Below are 13413 nucleotides of genomic sequence, written 5' to 3' on the forward strand. Positions count from 1 at the left end.
TTAAACAATAAAAAAAGAAATGAAAATCCGTCCCTCCACACAACAAACCCCATTTTACTTGGTCTTAGCTCTTCCATGCCCCAATAGAAGTGACTCGTGAATGGCCTTCCACACCTCATGACTACCCTTCCTCCTCCTATAAATGGACTCCTGCCCTTCCTTTCTCTTCACTAACCATATGAGCTCTGAGAGAGAGATACACAATACACAATACAAATCAAGGGTCTGTTTTGCTTTGCTCAGTTAAGCTAAAAAATACTCTCTCTTCCATATATCAGAAAACATACAGTATGGGAGGATCTGTGAAGCTCAGGAGGGATAGCGCCATGGACAATGACTATGATTGTTGTTCTAAGGCTTTGTTTGGTTGTGTTTTAATTTTTATGTCAATCACTACTGGCGCTATCTATCCTGAGTTTCACGGGTTCTTCTTACTATCTCTGGTCTCTCTGGTTGCAGATTTCGGCCTTAAAAGGACGTTTTTTGTCATCTGGGTATGTATGTATCTGTGTACTATATCTACTTTTATTATATATATATATATATATATCTTCTCTACTCTTTTCAGAAAAATCAGAGGCTTCAGATTACTCTTGGTCTTGGTTTGATTTTTGATATACAATAATATATCATACCAAACATGTGTGATATGATCTTTGCTTGTCAGACAAAATCATGATCTTCTCACACTCTTTGTTTGATTCACTGTCATACCAAACATATGTATGATGTATCATATGAATCATGTCATGGAAACTTTTCAGACAAAATCATGATCATCTCACGTTGGACTACTTGTTTGTTTGTTTGTTTGATGGTTTCACTCAGATAATACCAAACCTAACATGTTTGAATTCTCTTTTTAACCCTAATCGAGGGTTAGGTTTGATGTATGATAATACCAAACCTAGCAAGAACTTTGATCTGATTCTACTTTAAAATTTTCATGTTTCTGGTTTGATTTTACTGATAAAATCCGAGAACTATGCTGGGATTGATCTTTTGTTTCAGCTACAAGTAAGGATGAGAAACTTTATTCTTGTTCTAGGTTTAATTTTCCTATGAAAAAAAGATTACATCTGATTATTTTCTTTCTTTCTTTCTTTCTTTCTTTCTTTCTCTTTTTTTTTTTTTTTTTTTTTTTTTTTTTGTTTTTACAATTTTAATGGTGGAAGTCAAAAATCTTCTAACATTATTCTTGTTTTCTGGGTTTAATCTCGAAGTATTTAACCTGTTTGGTTATGTTTTCGTGGTTCCAAATATTACATAAAATATGATCTTCAATTTTGATTTTCAGCCAGAGTCAAATTCTTCTCAGTCCATTCCATTCTGTTAATTGTACTAAAGAAACCAAAGCAAAATATGGGATGTCGTGTCCTTTATGGTTTACAGATATGGTTTTACTTATTCATTTATGATACAAAATTTTCTTCTCATGCTCCACCAACCAACTAAGCATTTTTTCTTCAGGATCTTAGCATGATATATATGATTTACTCTCTCTCTCTCTCTCTCTCTCTCATTTTGTTTTGTTATTTCAATCTCGAACTTTTTTTCTTTTTGCTGATATGGTTTTGCTTGTTCATTTCTTTTATGATTCGATATTCAGTTTATTGGACCAACTAATTCGGAGATCAATTACACCATTCACTAGCGGGGTCTCAAATTAAAACCGGGATTTATGGACTGTGCTCAAAAAATTGTTTGTATCTTGAAGATTTCGAACTTGAAACGTTGGAGGAGCACACCCACCTTCTGGGCCAACCCTTTTGGGGTTTGGTTTTGCTTTTTAATGATAGAATTTTGTTTTCTTGATTTTCTTTAAAGCTAAGCAAATCCCTCTCTCTATTACTTATCCAAAATAAATAAATAAACAAAGATCTGTATTTTGGGTACTGACTGGAAGATGGATTATTCAGATAAATTTTTTCATTTTAAATTAAAAATAAATAAAAAATAAAAAAAATCAGTAGTGGTATTAATGGTGATCAGTCTGAAGACAGTAGTGTTTTTCAGAGAGAACCTTTTTTACAGAGAGAGAGAGAGAGAGAGAGAGAGAGAGAGTTAGGGTTTTTATGCTTGTGCCATAAATTTGTTGCAGGCTTTTCTAATAATGAGTATTCATAACTATGGAAGGTTGACTCTTTTCCCAACTTCATTTTCAGTCACGTCTTCGTCTTTTTCCTTCAACTATTTACTACATCATCTTCTTCATCATTATCACTTGTTTAACCCTAAAAAACTGTCCTGCTTTAATCTTCTTTTACACTTCTCTCTCTCTCTCTCTCTCTCTCGATAATTTTAAATTGCTAAACTTTTCATTCCTTCATGCATAAATATCATTCCAAACTTTGACTTGGAAATTGGGATATTCTATATTATATATGAGGAGATGCAAAAAAAAATGGGACAAGTGGTTGGCCATTAAGTGCCACGTGTAGGGCTGGGATGTGTTGCTGTGGGGTTGCAAGTACTGAAAGGTTTGATATTGCTTTAGGGCACAATGTGTGTCTTGTTTGTTTGGGGACAAAGAAACCAGCTTACCTGTAAAACAGATCTCCATCTTTCTGGTTTCTTCCTGATCTGATAATATAATATATAGAAGATGTTCATGTTTTGAGGATAGTGGGCAATGTGCTTGAACAGAAACTCCCACCACATTCTACGCTGGGAAAAATTCTACCCAACTACACACTAAAAAGAACTGTTTCGATAAATGTTATTTCCTTTTTCTTCCTTTTTCTTCTAAGCGAAAAAGGGTTGAGGAGGCATTAATGTATGAAAATTCTCTTTGAATGTCACCAAAAGAGTCTTTTGTAAGGTTTGAATCAAGTTATGACTCAAGTTCGTCTTGACATAGTGCCTTCAACGATTATAAGAAAATCGACAGGTGCTTTTGATTACTTAACATGATTTGATAGGAGATATAAATTGATAGCCTTGTAGGAAAAAGAGAACTATCATTAACTTATTTTAACAGCTCTAACATGGAGGTGTGTTTACCTAATTTTGATGTCATGAAATTGGGACTTGGGCATCAAAAGCAAGCTATGACAATTCATTTGGAGAAGAATGTAAATTTTGTTTTTGCAATAAATTGTGGTGATGGCTAGTACTATCTAATCTAGACAGTGGTGTTATGATGGTTTTGGTCACCATAACAATAATTAGTTACGAGTTAAGAGAAAAATATTTTAAAAAATGTCTAAAAATTAAATGTATGGTGTATTAGGTCACATTCAAAATGGATTTGGTTTGCATATTTTATTTTTTTTAATATTTTTTGTGTGTACATTTTTAGGGTGTATAGCATTGTTATTCTAGATTATGTTATATGAAAACACGGCACGAGATTCTATTTTTTTTTTTTTTTTTTTAATTTTATCACTATGTTCTAACATACTTTCAATTATTAAATCATGTTTTAAATTTTTGTATTTCAATATATTTTTTTTATGACCGAGTATCTGATTTAATTTACGCACACCTCGACTATATGATATACAATTGAGAGTCTAATAAAATAGAGAAACTAAGGTTGTGTTTGGATAGATTTGCAAATTATAATTTTACCCCACATTCTAATGTCATGTTTGGATACATCTTTCAAATTATATTTTCACAACAAAAAGAAAATTTTGTGTCAAGCGGAATTTTTTTTTTTTTTTTTTTGAAATTTGGCTTAACTAATCTTCCAGCCGGTCAATCGGAACATACCAATTTTTTTTTTAATTTTTTTTTAACAATTGGCACTTGTTTTTTTTAAGATATTTTTAATAAAAAAATATTTTCAGAATTTTTTTTAAAAAAAATTATGAGCTTTTAATAGGTTTTTGAGTTATGTGTTTGGTTATGAGTTATAAGTTTTTGTATCAAATATCATATGTCACATTAAAATTTCTCACTCAATTTAAAAATCTTTTCAAAATTCATTCACCAAACAAATTTTTCACACTTAAATCATAATTCTAAAATTCACAAACTTAAAATACAACTCTATTCTTAAATTATATTTAGAAAACTCTGCCAAACACTACTTAAAATTTAAAAATTGATGATCCCTATATGTAGAATAGGTATATATATGCGGAGTAATTACAAGATAATAGAAAATGGGGAATATATTTATTAAAATGTAGAGGCTACAACTTTTACTATGATTTTGTTACACAAAAAAAAAAAAGTTACTTAAATGTAATTTCTCCATTATAAAAAGCAAATTGTACCTTTCGTGGCCTTTCGAAAAAAGCTCAAGTACAGTGAGTGACATTGTTTATCTTTCGAAAAACTATATTGGTACTAATTATTCAATGATTACAGAATTAAGTTGTTATTTTATAAGAAATTGATTTTTTTTCAAAATTAAACAAAAATATCATACAGACCATAGAAAGGTTTCAGCTCATATTGAGGCTTCAGATGCAGTTGATACTTAACCACCAATTCAGTTCAACAAGTGCAACAGCTCAAGCTCAAGTCACATGTGAAGGATCAAGGCATAGTGTCAGTTGTACCTGTTCTTAGTTTGTTAGGGATATAACTCAGTTAGTTAGATATTAGTCAGCTGTAACTCATATTGATTAGGAATTAACCAGAGTTAGATCAGTTCTATAAAGTGTAATCTTGATCAACGAAATGATCCCACATGGAGACCGGCGGTTCACGTGCCCCCGGTTTTGGATTTACAAATTTTTTTTGTATTTTTTATATATGAATATAAATAAAATTTTAAATAAAATAATATTTAGAATAAGGGCATGACTTGTGTTCAGTTCGATATCGGATTAGACGGTATTGTTGGGCTTGTGAGGGCCCACCACTGGTTCCGTTTTGATAATCTGAACCGTTCAATGTATAGAACTCGTCAAGTATTATGTGCCTGTAAACAATTACGTTGATTGGATATCGATAGCTATGTGATCAAATCAGTTTTGTATAAAAATAAATGGACAGTGAACAAATTAACAGTTGACAAAAAATTATTTCGATCACATAGCTATCGATTTCTTATCAACGTATTTTTTACAAACATATAGTATTCGATGAGTTCTGCATATTAAGCGGTTCAGATTATCAAAACGGGACCAATGGTGGGCTCCCATGGGCTCATAGCACCGCCCAGTCTGATCTCAGACTAGACACAAGCCAAACCCTTAGAATAAAATGTCAATGGCATTTTTATTTATGAGAATAATAATAATTATTTTGTTAAAAATGAAGTTATTATAACAAATTATATTTTTATGTATAAACATTTTGTGAAAAAAATCTAAATATAAAGGTAATATCCATCATTATCGATATGTAAATATAATTAATCTCACTATATGTATATATAAGTTATTAGAGTGTTTGTTATATTTATATGTAGAATTCATCCTTCATATGTTGTTTGAGTATTAGTTGGTGATATCATGTCTCATTGACGACGTAATATCACTATTATATAAAATTTTTACTCTAATTTTATAAAAATTTAATTTATCTTACTATTATATAATTTATTTTAAGACTTAAATATATGACTTTTTTATATTGTTCATGATACACTAGTTTCACGCAATATTTTCTTTTCGATTTTACTCAAAATTAATTGAAAAATTTTATGTGAAATACTTTTGTAATAATTTATTTAAGTTTTTGTACTTAATATTAATTCAAAAATTATTATTATCTTACTATTGGTTATAGAAACAAAAAATTAAAGTTTTAATTAATAAGTATCCCTTTTAATTTAGTTTTCTGACTCCGCTACTAGAAATGATAAGCTGAATTAGAATCAAAATTTCATTAATAATACTAAGATAAATGCCACATCAACTAATAAAGTAAGTTCGTAAAATTTATTTATTTGTACTCCAAAATTATATATTTGTCCATTAATGACATACAATAATCGTACACGGTAAAAAATGGAACGGAATACATAATTAAAGCCTTGTTTGGTAATTATATATTTTAGTTAAAAATTTAAAAGGTTATTATAAATTGTCACATCACTTTCTCTATTTTGCTACACATTTTTTCGTAAAAAATCAATAAATTACTAAAATAGCTTATTTCCAAACAAGAAATATATAATAAGTTATTAGGCCATCATTTAGGATGTGAGTTAGCTTTTTGGTTTTTGGGTATTTTAGTCCGGGGTTAAAAAGTTTCGTTTGGAATTCACTTGTTGACTTTTTTAATTTTTGTGAGAAAAAAAATAAAATGATTGTGATTTAGATGTGACATTTTATTTTAATAATTTTTTAACTTATTTTATCTTTTTAAACTATTTTAACCCAAAAACACTTATGTCAAACATAGCCTACATATTTGTTCCAAAAAAAAAAAAAAAAACATAGGCTATGTTTGGTTGTTAATTCAAATCAATTTTCAACACGTGAGCTCGCGCATGACGTTTGGATACGACGTTCAAAAATTGATTATGCGTGTTAATTCAAATTACATTTTGAAAATCTGTTTGGCAGCTTGTATCTCCCTTTCAACGTTTCTGCCTTCTTCATCGTCTCTGCAACTTTCACGTGAAGCTCATCTACATTAGTCCTTCAGATTCATCACGGGTGGCTTCTCTGTATCAAACATCCATACTTCAAATTCATCACGGGTGGGTTTCAAACTCATTTTATAAAGAATGAATCCACCCAACCCGCTCTGTACTGGTATCATATTTCACAAATCGACTGAGTTACGATTTGTGCGTTGCGGACGATTCTTATTATGGGCAACCAAACAACGACGACTGCGAGGTGAAATTACTCACAAATTTATTTACATATTTTGTTATAGGGAAATTATTTGAGAAATTCATCTTAATTTATTTTTAATTTTTTTCAGGTCAAATTTATCAAATTTATTATCGAATCCGACGAGCAAACAGTGGCATATTCAATCAGTATACACATTTCGTCACCAGCGATAACTATTCAACTCCCACTGATCTGGTAAATAAATCCTTCATCCTTCATCTGTTATCTAAAAATGATTTTATCTGTTATCTGAAAATGATTTCGGACGAGTCGATAAACGATTTCATTCTTCATCCTGAACTGTTTCAACTTTTTTGTTCTTCAAGAATAGTCAGTAAATCAATCTTCATCTGTTATGTATAAATGATTTCGGAGAAGTTGAAATCAGTTCCTAAATGGTTTATGAGAATTTGTAGAGGCGTATTTTCCATTTCAGATCGGTTATTCCTTTAAATTATGAACTGTTTGAACCTTTGAACCTGAAGCGGCAGTGCCTGGGACACCCGGCCGGTCGTCCCCCGGGTCATCCGGCCGGTCGATCGGCCGATCAACCACCCGGTCCTCCCACTTTGTCTTCCGGTTTTCCATTTCTTCGTTAATGGTTTGAACTGTTTGAACCTTTCATCAATTAGTTAATGGTTTGAACTGTACAGAGCCTGGGACACCCGGCCGGTCGTCCCCCGGGTCATCCGGCCAGTCAACCACCCGGTCCTCCCACCTCTTCCGGTTTTGTCTTCCGATTTTCCATTTCTTCGTTAAAACCTACCGGTCTGTTTGAACCTACCGGGCTTTTTTACTGATTTTTTTCCCTTAATTTTTCTTTACTGATTTGTTTCCTCCTATTTAACCACAATGTTAACTGATTTTTTATTTATTTGTGGTTATATGTTACTGATTTGTTTCCTCTTATATAAACACAATGTTAATTGATTTTTTTTTTATTTGTGGTTATATTTCTGCTATCTGAATGTTTTTTTTTGTGGTTATATTTCTGCTATTAAAATTCAATTAATCTGCTACGTATTTTTTTTCTCGAAATAAAATCATCTGTTTTTTTTCCTTTATCTGTGTTCTCCTTCAAACCATTTTGACGCTGTTATTCTTGTATATCCATCGCAGACTACTTTAAAATACTTTGTTATGCTTGTATATCCATCCCAAACTAGTTTAAATATAATTTGTATGTTTATAGATGGATGGAAATAATTCCGATGACAATGAGAACACCAAAATGTGGATGCCTAGAATTGAAACGAAATTAATAAATATGCTGAGAGATGAGGTTAGAAATAATCAAACAACGGGCCGTACTACTTCGTGGACAATTAGGCATTGGAATCATTATGCAAATCAGTTGTACAACATATATGGATTTCGGTATACAGGTGTCAAGGTGTGCCAAAAATATCAGCGATTGAAAGCTGATTACCAGACATTTAAGCGACTGCAGGCACAGACTGGTCTGGGATGTGATCCTATTATAGGCACTGTTGTTGCACCCGATGAATTTTGGGATAAGATTTTCCATTAATCTGTACTATTTTCTAATTTTATTTTAAACATTTCATGATATATATAGTGTTAAATTCTTGTTTTGTAATTGTTGTAGGCTAGCAGAAATGTGAAGAAGTTTAGGACAAAAGGGTTTGAATATTTTCAAGAAATTGCAGAAATTGTTGAAAATTGTTGTGCCACAGGGGCCCTGTCTCGTGCATCCACACAAGGACCCCTTGACTCAGAAGAAGAAGATGACATGTTAAATAAATTTTAGAACACTGATGCTGGTGGGAGTAACGCTGGTGGGAGTAATGCTGCTGAGGCCATTCCTGTTGACTTATTCGGGGATGAGTATATGGATCCAGCAAAGGGCAAAGGTCACAAGAGTGGCCCTGCAACTAGCCAGACTGACAGTGATCGTTCCAAAAAATCACGGTCAAGTGGGTTTGATGCTGTGTGCGCAGCTTTTACATCCTATGTACAAGCCAAAACAGGACATTCACGTGCACGAGAAAATGAGACTGAGGCTGTAAGTGCAGGTGGTGATGATTATTCCCTTGATACATGTCAAGATGCATTGCTTGAGCTTGGGGACATACCACCGTTGCAGTACGTTAGGGCACTGACACTGTTCAAGGATAAGGAATGGCGAAGGTTTTTTATGCACACTTCTACCCATTTGCGCCTAGCCATGATTCTCGCTTTGCAGTGAACTGAGAAGTTCTGTGTTGCTTGTGTTAGCAAATCTTCTTCACTGAACTGTTTGATGATTTCATTATTCCTGATTTGGTTTTTCTTATTTTTTATTTTATTTTATCATATCCTCTTTCCTTTTCTATGTTCGTATGTTTTTTTTTTTTTTTTTTTTGAACTTTTAAGTGTTTTCTGTTATATTAAAACTATGTTCTGTTATTATAATATGACCATGTGTTAAATAAATTTTGTTTTCCTCTGAATTTTACTGTTTCACCAATAACGCTAACTATTATAGCATGAATAACATATTTTATAATTATACTTTTACTGTGATGTAGACAAAGGCATATGTCATCCGACAGAGAAAACAATACAATGGAGCTCTCATCAGAGGAGGATGAGGTTGTTGATGATTTTATGAATTTTTTGATGATTGCTTTAATGCATGACCATATCAACGCGTCAAGTAGTTGTCGACCGCAGCGAACGTGTCCATTCAGAGGTGATGATTACATCTTCGGCCAGATGGGTGGTGGGTGGTGGTGGTGGGTGGTGGTGGGTGGTGGGTGGCAGATGGGTGGTGGCTGGTGGTGGCAGATGGGTGGTGGTGGCTGGTGGGTGGTGCTGGCAGGCGGGTGGTTAGTGGTGGTAGGTGGTGGTGGTGATAAGTTCACCATTTAAAAGTGTAACAAATAAAAAAAAATAATAAGAAGAAGAAGAAGAAGAACAATAATAATAATAATAATAATAATAATAATAATAATAATAATAATAATAATAATAATAAAGTAAATAAAATAAAATAAAATAAAAAATTAAATTATATTTTATTGTTTTATATCACCCGATTTTATAGCAAAATATTATTTTATATGAAGAATGTGTAAAAATTCGCTGGGTACATCTTAAAGTAAGGGTGCATAATTTGTGTAAACGCTGGGGTATTCTTTTTAATTTTCTGTACAGAAGTTTATAATAACTTTTTTTTTCCTTTTCATTAAAAAAAAGAATGTTTATTGTTAAATATTATTAAACCGTAACTTGTTTTATTTAATTTCAGAACATTAATTTAATTTTATATTATAATTGATGCAGAAAAATTAATTAATAATTGTGTAATTTTTATTCATTTTATTCAAATGAAGGATTTCGTAGACATTTATGAATTACTATTTATTAATTTTTGTACAAATAATTTTTTCAATGCATAATCTTTTTGCACAAATTGTTATAACATTATAACTATGTAATTAAATGATTCCAAAAAAAACCCGTTGTTGTTATTCATTACGTGAATAGAAAAGTTTATAACAAAATAACAAAAGTAAAACAATCACAACAAAACTCACCAAATAAATAACCAAAACAAAAAAAGAGAAAAAAATATAACCACCATATCTGTGAACCATTTTACTTGATTTTTAAACAAGTTAAGCATTCTTGTCAGGTGGTATTGGAGGTGGAGGGAAATGCTGATGGTACAACTGAGTGACTCGATGGTCAATCAGATCAATGCGGTTCCTTGTCAGTTCAGCGCGTCTCTCTGAGTCTACACGAAACTCACCAAATTGATGAATTAGTGAGTTCTGAGCGGTGGCAATTTCATCGAACCGAGTACCAAATTCATCGAACTGAGTACCCAATGTATTAAGCTGATTAGCCATTTGTTGTTCCCATTGTAGGCGCTGATTGTACCGTTCTTGTTCCAAGGCTAAATAATCAGTCCAGTAATGGGGTTGTTCCTTTGGTGGCATGGCATTGTCATTGGGTTCTTCCTCATCAGGTATTGGTTGATTTTCAAGATTAATAGAGCCTATCAAGGTGTCAGCACCACCAGTTCGGGTCAGTGTATACTCAGAAATTAGTGAAGTGATTCTGATCCATCCTTCACCTTCAAGGTTCACATCATGGGCTTTGAAAATTATGGTTAACAAAGCTCCAAAAGGTAGTGACTGGCCACTCAGAGTATCTAATTTTGCAAGCATCATTTCTTTTAGTAATATAAAGCATAAATCTAATTTTTGTCCAATTTCAAAACAATATAACAAGTAAACTTGAAAACATGAAACACTATTATAATCTCCTTTTTTGGGAGTGATATTTTCAACTATCCATCGATGGAGAATACGAAGGTGAGGTTTTAAATGACTGACTTGTAAATTAGTGCTGCTAAATCGGTTTCCACAAATTGTGGTATAAATCTGAGTGACATCATCAACAATTTTTTCTAATGGGGCCTCATTTTGAAAATAACATTGTAAATCTCCTGTTTCGACTCCAACAATTTGTGCAAAACAACGGAGAGAGAGTGTGATTCTTTTCCCCTTAACATAAGAGGTAAGACTGAACGGTTCATTTTGTTGGTCACCCAGTGTCAAGTGAACATAAAATAATCGTAAAAGACGGGGATATATCTTATTTGGAAAATTATTTAATGGTAACTGAGAGGGTGATTTATGATCCGGTGTTGGGCCGAGGTAGCGACCGAGCAAGTTGAGAGCCCAGCAGTGCATTGGGCCGAGATGATCGACTGTTCACCCAGAGATGGGCTGTCAGAGCTTGGGCCGGGCAGAACTTGGGCCGAGCGCGTCCCACCCCGGACCGTAAAGAAGCAGCTCGGCAAGGCAGTGCTCGGTCGGACCCGGTTGCTCGGTCTGAGGATAGCCGAAGCCAGACAAGCCGAGTGTCCGGTGCCCGGAAAGGCACGGTCGACCGAGGTTACCGTTTGACCGGCAGGAAAGCTGGCCACGGGGTGCTTCGAGCTAGGCCATGCCGAGATGCCGCCTAGCCCGACCCCCCTTATATACTTTGCCAGGAAAGTGCTAGGGTATGGAGCACGGCATGACACGACTGCGGATAGGGCAGCTCGGCTGCCGAGCTCCAGCTGTGATGACGGGCAGTTGAGGTTAGGTGATGAAGGGCATGGCCTATGCTGACAGATGGGATAGCAGAGCCACGTGTCAGGGGATGACTGGGAGTGGATATGGGGCTCAGAAGGTATATAAGAATGTCTGCGCCCCCCATACGCGACACACGAACACATCTGTAAGGATTTCTTACACTCAAATACTCTCTCCCTTCTCTCCATCCATCCTAAGGTGTGTGCTAACTTGACCGTCGGAGGGTTTTTCCGGCCACACACCGCCGGGTAGCTCACCGTTACTTGCTCGTAGGTGATCGGACATCGACGGAGCTCGGAAGAAAGGAATACGGGCACGCTGAAATATTTGCTCCCCGTACAATTGGCGCCGTCTGTGGGAACTTGACAGACAAAACCTTGTCTTCCAGGTTCATCTGATCGCCGTCCATGGCGAACAACGACGAGTTCCCGTTGTCCGCCATCGACGGAGCCACCCCGGAGTATACCCGAAGGAGAGAGGGACCTCCTGCCGTCCATCCAATGGCTGACTTGGGGACGCCCACTGGAGGACAGTCAGGAGACGCGCGGGATAAGCGCGGAAGGAGTCATGGGCGTTCACGGAGTCCAGACGGTCACCGGCGGAGAGACTCACACGCCAGGCGACTGGAGAGCAAGTTAAAGGACCAAGACGCTGTTATCAGGCGGATGGCGGCGGAGATGGAGGATCTTAAGCGGCATGTCAAAGGGAAAGGTGTAGCTGGAGTGGGAGACCACAGTGAGCGCACCCCGTCTCGCCGGTCAGGCGATCAGAGTCAGCGACGTACTCAGTCCATTTCCATCACCAGGGGTTGGTGATTCCGACATGCATGCAGAAAAGTCTAGCGCGCAAGACAGTACCTACAAACCCTCACGTCCGGCGACGACATCGAGGTACTCTTATTCTGCTCAGTCAGAGGACCTACGGGCAGTGTTAAGGGAGCGGGCTCACCGGCGCGAAGCTCAGAGAATACCAGCTTTCCAGCGGCTCTCCTACGGGGTTCATGCCAGCGAGGAGGTCGGAATGCCTCCACCCCGCCAAACAGTGCCAATATTTGAAGATACAGACCTGGCCAGGCTGAGTGCCACCCCTTTTTCCCTGGAAATAGAAACAACGCCGCTTCCGGCAGGCTTCCACCAGCCTAAGTTCACGCTCTACGACGGCAAAATCGATCCTTATATGCATGTGAGCCACTTCCGACAGGTCATGGCCGGACATAGGCGAAATGACGGACTTATGTGCCTAATCTTCCCGTCCAGTTTAGGTGAGCTGGGCTTAAAGTGGTTTGAGAGGTTGCCGGAAGGGAGCATACAACGGTGGCATCAGTTGGCCGAAGCGTTTGTTACGCGCTTCAAAACCAACACAAAAATACCAAAGGAAGTCGATCACTTGCTGAGTGTCAAGATGGAACCGTGCGACACACTGAAGGCATACAATTCAAGGTATTGGGAAACCTTCAACGAGATCCTGGATTGCCCGGTCAACCTTGCAATCACGCAATATAAGCGTGGTCTCCCGGTCGGACATAGACTGCGGGACTCGCTTACCATGCACCAGCCGACCTCCATGGG

General features: G+C 35.9%; 1 long non-coding RNA gene across 1 annotated transcript; it reads left to right on the forward strand.

The window, feature by feature from the left end:
- The first annotated feature begins 356 nt into the window (after window positions 1-356).
- Window positions 357-9177, forward strand: LOC114266732 (uncharacterized). Its single transcript, XR_014364102.1, has 4 exons — window positions 357-494; window positions 6474-6752; window positions 6841-6947; window positions 8362-9177. It is a non-coding gene; the product is annotated as an uncharacterized LOC114266732 (long non-coding RNA).
- The last annotated feature ends 4236 nt before the right edge of the window (window positions 9178-13413 follow it).

Source organism: Camellia sinensis, chromosome 3, assembly GCF_055761805.1.
Source record: "Camellia sinensis isolate YWXY chromosome 3, ASM5576180v1, whole genome shotgun sequence".
NCBI lineage: Eukaryota > Viridiplantae > Streptophyta > Magnoliopsida > Ericales > Theaceae > Camellia > Camellia sinensis.